Source organism: Bufo gargarizans, chromosome 3 (assembly GCF_014858855.1).
Source record: "Bufo gargarizans isolate SCDJY-AF-19 chromosome 3, ASM1485885v1, whole genome shotgun sequence".
In the NCBI taxonomy this organism is placed as follows: domain Eukaryota; kingdom Metazoa; phylum Chordata; class Amphibia; order Anura; family Bufonidae; genus Bufo; species Bufo gargarizans.
Window position 1 is genome coordinate 531420708 of NC_058082.1, and position 11840 is coordinate 531432547.

General features: G+C 43.1%; 1 protein-coding gene across 1 annotated transcript in view; it reads right to left on the reverse strand.

Annotated features, from left to right (window-relative positions):
- The window catches only part of LOC122931739 (tyrosinase-like), a 100766-nt gene extending 91793 nt beyond the window's left edge, over window positions 1-8973 (reverse strand). Inside the window, exon 1 of the mRNA XM_044285805.1 lies at window positions 8869-8973. The gene's annotated coding sequence lies outside the window, so the exon portion shown is untranslated. The remainder of the gene's footprint in view (window positions 1-8868) is intronic.
- Between the last annotated feature and the right edge of the window lie 2867 nt (window positions 8974-11840).

An 11840-nucleotide genomic window follows, 5' to 3' on the forward strand; every position in this document is an offset into this window, starting at 1 on the left:
AATGTCTCCTATACACAGGCTGATGTGTTACTATACTGTATTCCTATACTGAGTTACTATACTGTCTCCTATACACAGGCTGATGTGTTACTATACTGTAATGTCTCCTATACACAGGCTGATGTGTTACTATACTGTAATGTCTCCTATACACAGGCTGATGTGTTACTATACTGTAATGTCTCCTATACACAGGCTGATGTGTTACTATACTGTAATGTCTCCTATACACAGGCTGATGTGTTACTATACTGTAATGTCTCCTATACACAGGCTGATGTGTTACTATACTGTAATGTCTCCTATACACAGGCTGATGTGTTACTATACTGTAATGTCTCCTATACACAGGCTGATGTGTTACTATACTGTAATGTCTCCTATACACAGGCTGATGTGTTACTATACTGTAATGTCTCCTATACACAGGCTGATGTGTTACTATACTGTAATGTCTCCTATACACAGGCTGATGTGTTACTATACTGTAATGTCTCCTATACACAGGCTGATGTGTTACTATACTGTAATGTCTCCTATACACAGGCTGATGTGTTACTATACTGTAATGTCTCCTATACACAGGCTGATGTGTTACTATACTGTATGTCTCCTATACACAGGCTGATGTGTTACTATACTGTAATGTCTCCTATACACAGGCTGATGTGTTACTATACTGTAATGTCTCCTATACACAGGCTGATGTGTTACTATACTGTAATGTCTCCTATACACAGGCTGATGTGTTACTATACTGTAATGTCTCCTATACACAGGCTGATGTGTTACTATACTGTAATGTCTCCTATACACAGGCTGATGTGTTACTATACTGTAATGTCTCCTATACACAGGCTGATGTGTTACTATACTGTAATGTCTCCTATACACAGGCTGATGTGTTACTATACTGTAATGTCTCCTATACACAGGCTGATGTGTTACTATACTGTAATGTCTCCTATACACAGGCTGATGTGTTACTATACTGTAATGTCTCCTATACACAGGCTGATGTGTTACTATACTGTAATGTCTCCTATACACAGGCTGATGTGTTACTATACTGTAATGTCTCCTATACACAGGCTGATGTGTTACTATACTGTAATGTCTCCTATACACAGGCTGATGTGTTACTATACTGTAATGTCTCCTATACACAGGCTGATGTGTTACTATACTGTAATGTCTCCTATACACAGGCTGATGTGTTACTATACTGTAATGTCTCCTATACACAGGCTGATGTGTTACTATACTGTAATGTCTCCTATACACAGGCTGATGTGTTACTATACTGTAATGTCTCCTATACACAGGCTGATGTGTTACTATACTGTAATGTCTCCTATACACAGGCTGATGTGTTACTATACTGTAATGTCTCCTATACACAGGCTGATGTGTTACTATACTGTAATGTCTCCTATACACAGGGCTGATGTGTTACTATACTGTAATGTCTCCTATACACAGGCTGATGTGTTACTATACTGTAATGTCTCCTATACACAGGCTGATGTGTTACTATACTGTAATGTCTCCTATACACAGGCTGATGTGTTACTATACTGTAATGTCTCCTATACACAGGCTGATGTGTTACTATACTGTAATGTCTCCTATACACAGGCTGATGTGTTACTATACTGTAATGTCTCCTATACACAGGCTGATGTGTTACTATACTGTAATGTCCACTATACACAGGCTGATGTGTTACTATACTGTAATGTCTCCTATACACAGGCTGATGTGTTACTATACTGTAATGTCTCCTATACACAGGCTGATGTGTTACTATACTGTAATGTCTCCTATACACAGGCTGATGTGTTACTATACTGTAATGTCTCCTATACACAGGCTGATGTGTTACTATACTGTAATGTCTCCTATACACAGGCTGATGTGTTACTATACTGTAATGTCTCCTATACACAGGCTGATGTGTTACTATACTGTAATGTCTCCTATACACAGGCTGATGTGTTACTATACTGTAATGTCTCCTATACACAGGCTGATGTGTTACTATACTGTAATGTCTCCTATACACAGGCTGATGTGTTACTATACTGTAATGTCTCCTATACACAGGCTGATGTGTTACTATACTGTAATGTCTCCTATACACAGGCTGATGTGTTACTATACTGTAATGTCTCCTATACACAGGCTGATGTGTTACTATACTGTAATGTCTCCTATACACAGGCTGATGTGTTACTATACTGTAATGTCTCCTATACACAGGCTGATGTGTTACTATACTGTAATGTCTCCTATACACAGGCTGATGTGTTACTATACTGTAATGTCTCCTATACACAGGCTGATGTGTTACTATACTGTAATGTCTCCTATACACAGGCTGATGTGTTACTATACTGTAATGTCTCCTATACACAGGCTGATGTGTTACTATACTGTAATGTCTCCTATACACAGGCTGATGTGTTACTATACTGTAATGTCTCCTATACACAGGCTGATGTGTTACTATACTGTAATGTCCTCCTATACACAGGCTGATGTGTTACTATACTGTAATGTCTCCTATACACAGGCTGATGTGTTACTATACTGTAATGTCTCCTATACACAGGCTGATGTGTTACTATACTGTAATGTCTCCTATACACAGGCTGATGTGTTACTATACTGTAATGTCTCCTATACACAGGCTGATGTGTTACTATACTGTAATGTCTCCTATACACAGGCTGATGTGTTACTATACTGTAATGTCTCCTATACACAGGCTGATGTGTTACTATACTGTAATGTCTCCTATACACAGGCTGATGTGTTACTATACTGTAATGTCTCCTATACACAGGCTGATGTGTTACTATACTGTAATGTCTCCTATACACAGGCTGATGTGTTACTATACTGTAATGTCTCCTATACACAGGCTGATGTGTTACTATACTGTAATGTCTCCTATACACAGGCTGATGTGTTACTATACTGTAATGTCTCCTATACACAGGCTGATGTGTTACTATACTGTAATGTCTCCTATACACAGGCTGATGTGTTACTATACTGTAATGTCTCCTATACACAGGCTGATGTGTTACTATACTGTAATGTCCTCCTATACACAGGCTGATGTGTTACTATACTGTAATGTCTCCTATACACAGGGCTGATGTGTTACTATACTGTAATGTCTCCTATACACAGGCTGATGTGTTACTATACTGTAATGTCTCCTATACACAGGCTGATGTGTTACTATACTGTAATGTCTCCTATACACAGGCTGATGTGTTACTAACTGTAATGTCTCCTATACACAGGCTGATGTGTTACTATACTGTAATGTCTCCTATACACAGGCTGATGTGTTACTATACTGTAATGTCTCCTATACACAGGCTGATGTGTTACTATACTGTAATGTCTCCTATACACAGGCTGATGTGTTACTATACTGTAATGTCTCCTATACACAGGCTGATGTGTTACTATACTGTAATGTCTCCTATACACAGGCTGATGTGTTACTATACTGTAATGTCCTCCTATACACAGGCTGATGTGTTACTATACTGTAATGTCTCCTATACACAGGCTGATGTGTTACTATACTGTAATGTCTCCTATACACAGGCTGATGTGTTACTATACTGTAATGTCTCCTATACACAGGCTGATGTGTTACTATACTGTAATGTCTCCTATACACAGGCTGATGTGTTACTATACTGTAATGTCTCCTATACACAGGCTGATGTGTTACTATACTGTAATGTCTCCTATACACAGGCTGATGTGTTACTATACTGTAATGTCTCCTATACACAGGCTGATGTGTTACTATACTGTAATGTCTCCTATACACAGGCTGATGTGTTACTATACTGTAATGTCTCCTATACACAGGCTGATGTGTTACTATACTGTAATGTCTCCTATACACAGGCTGATGTGTTACTATACTGTAATGTCTCCTATACACAGGCTGATGTGTTACTATACTGTAATGTCTCCTATACACAGGCTGATGTGTTACTATACTGTAATGTCTCCTATACACAGGCTGATGTGTTACTATACTGTAATGTCCCCTATACACAGGCTGATGTGTTACTATACTGTAATGTCTCCTATACACAGGTGATGTGTTACTATACTGTAATGTCTCCTATACACAGGCTGATGTGTTACTATACTGTAATGTCCCTATACACAGGCTGATGTGTTACTATACTGTAATGTCTCCTATACACAGGCTGATGTGTTACTATACTGTAATGTCTCCTATACACAGGCTGATGTGTTACTATACTGTAATGTCTCCTATACACAGGCTGATGTGTTACTATACTGTAATGTCTCCTATACACAGGCTGATGTGTTACTATACTGTAATGTCTCCTATACACAGGCTGATGTGTTACTATACTGTAATGTCTCCTATACACAGGCTGATGTGTTACTATACTGTAATGTCTCCTATACACAGGCTGATGTGTTACTATACTGTAATGTCTCCTATACACAGGCTGATGTGTTACTATACTGTAATGTCTCCTATACACAGGCTGATGTGTTACTATACTGTAATGTCTCCTATACACAGGCTGATGTGTTACTATACTGTAATGTCTCCTATACACAGGCTGATGTGTTACTATACTGTAATGTCTCCTATACACAGGCTGATGTGTTACTATACTGTAATGTCTCCTATACACAGGCTGATGTGTTACTATACTGTAATGTCTCCTATACACAGGCTGATGTGTTACTATACTGTAATGTCTCCTATACACAGGCTGATGTGTTACTATACTGTAATGTCTCCTATACACAGGCTGATGTGTTACTATACTGTAATGTCTCCTATACACAGGCTGATGTGTTACTATACTGTAATGTCTCCTATACACAGGCTGATGTGTTACTATACTGTAATGTCTCCTATACACAGGCTGATGTGTTACTATACTGTAATGTCTCCTATACACAGGCTGATGTGTTACTATACTGTAATGTCTCCTATACACAGGCTGATGTGTTACTATACTGTAATGTCTCCTATACACAGGCTGATGTGTTACTATACTGTAATGTCTCCTATACACAGGCTGATGTGTTACTATACTGTAATGTCTCCTATACACAGGCTGATGTGTTACTATACTGTAATGTCTCCTATACACAGGCTGATGTGTTACTATACTGTAATGTCTCCTATACACAGGCTGATGTGTTACTATACTGTAATGTCTCCTATACACAGGCTGATGTGTTACTATACTGTAATGTCTCCTATACACAGGCTGATGTGTTACTATACTGTAATGTCTCCCTATACACAGGCTGATGTGTTACTATACTGTAATGTCTCCTATACACAGGCTGATGTGTTACTATACTGTAATGTCTCCTATACACAGGCTGATGTGTTACTATACTGTAATGTCTCCTATACACAGGCTGATGTGTTACTATACTGTAATGTCTCCTATACACAGGCTGATGTGTTACTATACTGTAATGTCTCCTATACACAGGCTGATGTGTTACTATACTGTAATGTCTCCTATACACAGGCTGATGTGTTACTATACTGTAATGTCTCCTATACACAGGCTGATGTGTTACTATACTGTAATGTCTCCTATACACAGGCTGATGTGTTACTATACTGTAATGTCTCCTATACACAGGCTGATGTGTTACTATACTGTAATGTCTCCTATACACAGGCTGATGTGTTACTATACTGTAATGTCTCCTATACACAGGCTGATGTGTTACTATACTGTAATGTCTCCTATACACAGGCTGATGTGTTACTATACTGTAATGTCTCCTATACACAGGCTGATGTGTTACTATACTGTAATGTCTCCTATACACAGGCTGATGTGTTACTATACTGTAATGTCTCCTATACACAGGCTGATGTGTTACTATACTGTAATGTCTCCTATACACAGGCTGATGTGTTACTATACTGTAATGTCTCCTATACACAGGCTGATGTGTTACTATACTGTAATGTCTCCTATACACAGGCTGATGTGTTACTATACTGTAATGTCTCCTATACACAGGCTGATGTGTTACTATACTGTAATGTCTCCTATACACAGGCTGATGTGTTACTATACTGTAATGTCTCCTATACACAGGCTGATGTGTTACTATACTGTAATGTCTCCTATACACAGGCTGATGTGTTACTATACTGTAATGTCTCCTATACACAGGCTGATGTGTACTATACTGTAATGTCTCCTATACACAGGCTGATGTGTTACTATACTGTAATGTCTCCTATACACAGGCTGATGTGTTACTATACTGTAATGTCTCCTATACACAGGCTGATGTGTTACTATACTGTAATGTCTCCTATACACAGGCTGATGTGTTACTATACTGTAATGTCTCCTATACACAGGCTGATGTGTTACTATACTGTAATGTACTCCTATACACAGGCTGATGTGTTACTATACTGTAATGTCTCCTATACACAGGCTGATGTGTTACTATACTGTAATGTCTCCTATACACAGGCTGATGTGTTACTATACTGTAATGTCCCTATACACAGGCTGATGTGTTACTATACTGTAATGTCTCTATACACAGGCTGATGTGTTACTATACTGTAATGTCTCCTATACACAGGCTGATGTGTTACTATACTGTAATGTCTCCTATACACAGGGTGATGTGTTACTATACTGTAATGTCTCCTATACACAGGCTGATATGTTACTATACTGTAATGACCCCTATACACAGGGTGATGTGTTACTATACTGTAATGACTCCTATACACAGGCTGATGTGTTACTATACTGTAATGTCTCCTATACACAGAGTGATGTGTTACTATACTGTAATGTCTCCTATACACAGGGTGACATATTATACTGTAATGACTCCTATACACAGGCTGATGTGTTACTATACTGTAATGTCTCCTATACACAGGCTGATGTGTTACTATACTGTAATGTCTCCTATACACAGGCTGATGTGTTACTATACTGTAATGTCTCCTATACACAGGCTGATGTGTTACTATACTGTAATGTCTCCTATACACAGACTGATGTGTTACTATACTGTAATGTCTCCTATACACAGGCTGATGTGTTACTATACTGTAATGACCCCTATACACAGGCTGATGTGTTACTATACTGTAATGTCTCCTATACACAGACTGATGTGTTACTATACTGTAATGTCTCCTATACACAGGCTGATGTGTTACTATACTGTAATGTCCCCTATACACAGGCTGATGTGTTACTATACTGTAATGTCTCCTATACACAGGGTGACATATTATACTGTAATGACTCCTATTCCTCGGCTGATTATATTTTTTATTTATTTTTTTCTGATTTCCTGGAAGACATATCAGTCTGGATTTCGCTTTTTAGATGGAAAAAGGTACTGGATGCAGGATAATGGATCTGAGACGGACGCCAAATGTTCATAAGTGACGCACAGGACCTAAACAACGGAAACATAACGCTCCCTCGTACTCGCCGTGAGGCAGCACATATATAACAACCAGTACAGATATATTGACGGCATGGACCTTACTGGTCGCTAACGCCGCACTTGTGCACATCACGCACTTGTTAAGAAATATATTGGAATAATATGCGTGCATCACTAAGAGTATCGGTACTCCCTGCGTATCACAGAGGGGGGGCTCTAATTAAGGTGACTCTACCTTATCTCTGGCATATCCACCGTCGGGGCTCATCAAGACCGGCTCCAAGCAAAGTGATTGTTCCTTTGCTTTATGCACCGGCCTCTGTATCTGTACATCCCTTCTTCTCTGCCATCTCTAAGGCCGTCATTTAGTCACCTTCACATTTATTCCCGGACCCTTAAATCCACAGTAAAGCAATATTTCTATACACAGGGGCCACGGAATACTACGATAAAGGGTCAACTGATGCTTAACACTAGCTTTCCATACAGAGACATATGTAATATCATGGCAACAATTAACCCTTTATTTCATTGCAGCTCTCAAAAGCCACCTGAGAGAGCCATGTAATATCAAGGTAAGGAGGAAGCAGATGGTTAACTCTTAATGGACAGACAGAAGACAGGCATGTAATATTAGGGCTAGGCAAACTCCGTGATATCAATACATGGATTAACCCTATATGTAGTACTACGCAGCTGTGTCTGTGACCCCCGGGTGAGAATGTAAATCATGCTTACCCTCTACCCATGTAAATGAGTGAGAGTAGTAGTACCTTGTGTGCGGCTGGTGTCTCATACCTCTGATCACAGCTTGTATTCACCATCCACCACTGTGTATATGAGTGAGAGTAGTAGTACCTTGTGTGCAGCTGGTGACTCATGCCTCTGATCACAGCTTGTATTCACCATCCACCACTGTGTATATGAGTGAGAGTAGTAGTACCTTGTGTGCGGATGGTGATTCATGCCTCTGATCACAGCTTGTATTCACCATCCACCACTCTGTATATGAGTGAGAGTAGTAGTACCTTGTGTGCGGCTGGTGTCTCATGCCTCTGATCACAGCTTGTATTCACCATCCACCACTATGTAAATGAGTGAGAGTAGTAGTACGTTGTGTGCGGCTGGTGTCTCATACCTCTGATCACAGCTTGTATTCACCATCCACCACTCTGTATATGAGTGAGAGTAGTAGTACCTTGTGTGGAGCTGGTGACTCATGCCTCTGATCACAGCTTGTATTCACCATCCACCACTCTGTATATGAGTGAGAGTAGTAGTACCTTGTGTGCGGCTGGTGTCCCAGGCCTCCGGTCACAGCTTGGATTCACCCTCTTCCACCGCGTATATGAGTGAGGGAAGTAGTACCTTGTGTGCGGCTGGTGTCCCAGGCCTCTGAGCACAGCTTGGATTCACCCTCTTCCACCGCGTATATGAGTGAGAGTAGTAGTACCTTGTGTGCGGCTGGTGTCCCAGGCCTCCGGTCACAGCTTGGATTCACCCTCTTCCACCGCGTATATGAGTGAGGGAAGTAGTACCTTGTGTGCGGCTGGTGTCCCAGGCCTCTGAGCACAGCTTGGATTCACCCTCTTCCACCGCGTATATGAGTGAGAGTAGTAGTACCTTGTGTGCGGCTGGTGTCCCAGGCCTCCGGTCACAGCTTGTGAGGATGGGGCTGAGGGAGCTCACTTTATAGGTTCCTGGGCTGGGACGGGACAGGTGTGTCTCCGCGTACCGAACAGCCCTGAAGTGCTAATTCCTCTGCTTAGTCACTGTCAGACGGAAGCACATTAACAGCTCATTAGCAGTGAGAGCAGCAGGTGTCTGACAACCCAAATCCCCTGAAATCAAACACCCCCAACCCAGCGGAGGGTGAATGCGGCAGGAACTGCCCAGACTGGCGGAATTCCTATCAGTCGCAGATTCATAAGGTGATAGTATTATCATCAGTACTAAATCTAACTGTACGAGCACATTCACACGTAAACGTCATGCAAATCCCAGCAGATTTCAGATGGAGATCTGGTCCGTGTGTTAGCCGCATCGCCTGGGCCGCCCGCAGCACAGTGATTTATGATACACCCAGTCCATCTGACGGCGGTACAGTGTCCAGTGGGACAGTCCCAGATTTAAGTGGCTGTCCCGCGGTCACGGGAGGGGGAAGTATGTCCCGCTCTCTTCTATAGGACGCAGAGACAGCTGATTATAATGGATAAGCAGGGGTCCCCCCTACCCTGGTCATCAGGAGGGGGTGCTGTGGAGCTCTGAGGAGGACTTCATCATTTAGGATCCTCCTCTGTCTGCAGTCACTGAAGGACCTGTGATGACATCAGCAGGCAGTTCTCAGCAGCTGAAGGACCTGCGATGATATCACGTCCATGTGATGAAGAGGCAGAGGAGAGAACATAGCAACTGATTCAATGCGAGAGGCTGAGAACCCGGGATATGCTGAGAGCCAGTGGTGTACATGGAAAAGTAAGGGCCCCATAGCAAAAATCAAACCAGGCCCCCTAAACAGAGCAGAAGGTTTTCTGCCTAAACCCCTTTTAGTGACCCTTGGGCCATTTTTCCCCTGAATCAGTTATTAAAAGTTGTCCCTTTAGAGGGTAGAGTCCAGACCAAGTTTTCACTTCCAGTAGAAGAGGGGATGATCCCAACTAAGACTGGGCCCCCTCTTACCCTGGGCCCCATAGCAGTCACATGATCTGCCGCTATGGTAGTTGCGTCCCTGCTGGGAGCTGTAGTTCTCCTCCTCGGAGGAAGAGAGTGGTTATTTGCCTAGCTTTGCATGGAGGGAAGTGATGTTATTTACATAGGACTGTATGTTGGAGGTGACTTGGGAAGGGAGAGGTGTTATGTACATGGGACTGTATGTTGGAGGTGACTGGGGGAGGGAGCGGTGTTATGTACATAGGACTGTATGTTGAAGGTGACTGGGGAAGGGAGCAGTGAAATGTACATGGGACTGTATGTTGGAGGTGACTGGGGGAGGGAGCGGTGTTATGTACATGGGACTGTATGTTGGAGGTGACTGGGGGAGGGAGCGGTGTTATGTACATGGGACTGTATGTTGGAGGTAACTGGGGGAGGGAGCGGTGTTATGTACATGGGACTGTATGTTGGAGGTGACTGGGGGAGGGAGCGGTGTTATGTACATGGGACTGTATGTTGGAGGTGACTGGGGGAGGGAGCGGTGTTATGTACATGGGACTGTATGTTAGAGGTGACTGGGGGAGGGAGCAGTATTATGTACATAGGACTGTATGTTGGAGGTGACTGGGGGAGGGAGCGGTGTTATGTACATGGGACTGTATTTTCGAGGTGACTGGGGAGGGAGTGGTGTTATGTACATGGGACTGTATGTTAGAGGTGACTGGGGGAGGGAGCGGTGTTATGTACATGGGACTGTATGTTAGAGGTGACTGGGGAGGGAGTGGTGTTATGTACATGGGACTGTATGTTCGAGGTGACTGGGGGAGGGAGTGGTTGTTACGGTTACTCCCCGGCTAGCTGGGAGCTGGGCCGCTTGGATAGTCTGGATTTCGGTTTAGGGAGAGAGAGAGGAGCCGCTTCGTCGCGATATCCAGAAGGATCCTGTAAATGTAGAGTAATCCCGGTAACGATCTTTCAGCTAGGATAATCCTTCCCCCTCCACAAACGAGTCGAGGCTGCGATTTGAATCAGCAAGACAGATGTTTATTGACCCGGGGTCTCCTTTTATGCAATCCTGCCTTGGAAAGGGCTACATTTACATGATTACCACAATACACAATCACATGTCTGTTACAAGCCCCACGTCTCCTCCCCTCAGATAATCCTTTAACATAATTAACCCACACACAATGTTACCCAAGTTCTGGATGTACCCCAAAACCAGGGGGTACATCTTTACATTCAGGTATCCTCAGACAGTCCTGGTGTAGGGGAACAACATATCCAAAATCCGGCTCTGTCGGTCCAAAGGTTCGGGAGTAACGGGTCCCTGAAGTCCTGACCGACCGCACAGACTTTTCAGCCAAAAATTGTTCCCCAAGCTTTGGTCCTGCGGCCGGTCTCCGCTCGTGCGCCCAAAACCCCACAAAACCCCTGCCCCCCCCCCCCACAGCCACCTCGGTGTCTGCCGGAATCCCCCTGCAAGGTTTAGTCCTTCCACCGAACGGCCGGTCGGTCTGCAGCCCCAGCACGAATCTACGCTGTCCTGGAGGACTCAGCGGTGCTCGCCTGTCTGCGCATCCGCCCTTAGATCCAGGCGACTGCTGGCAACCACCGCTGTTCGGGCGTAAGACGGCCGCGACCACGTGCAAGGTCCCGAAATGGCGGCTACCCATGCCCAACACAAA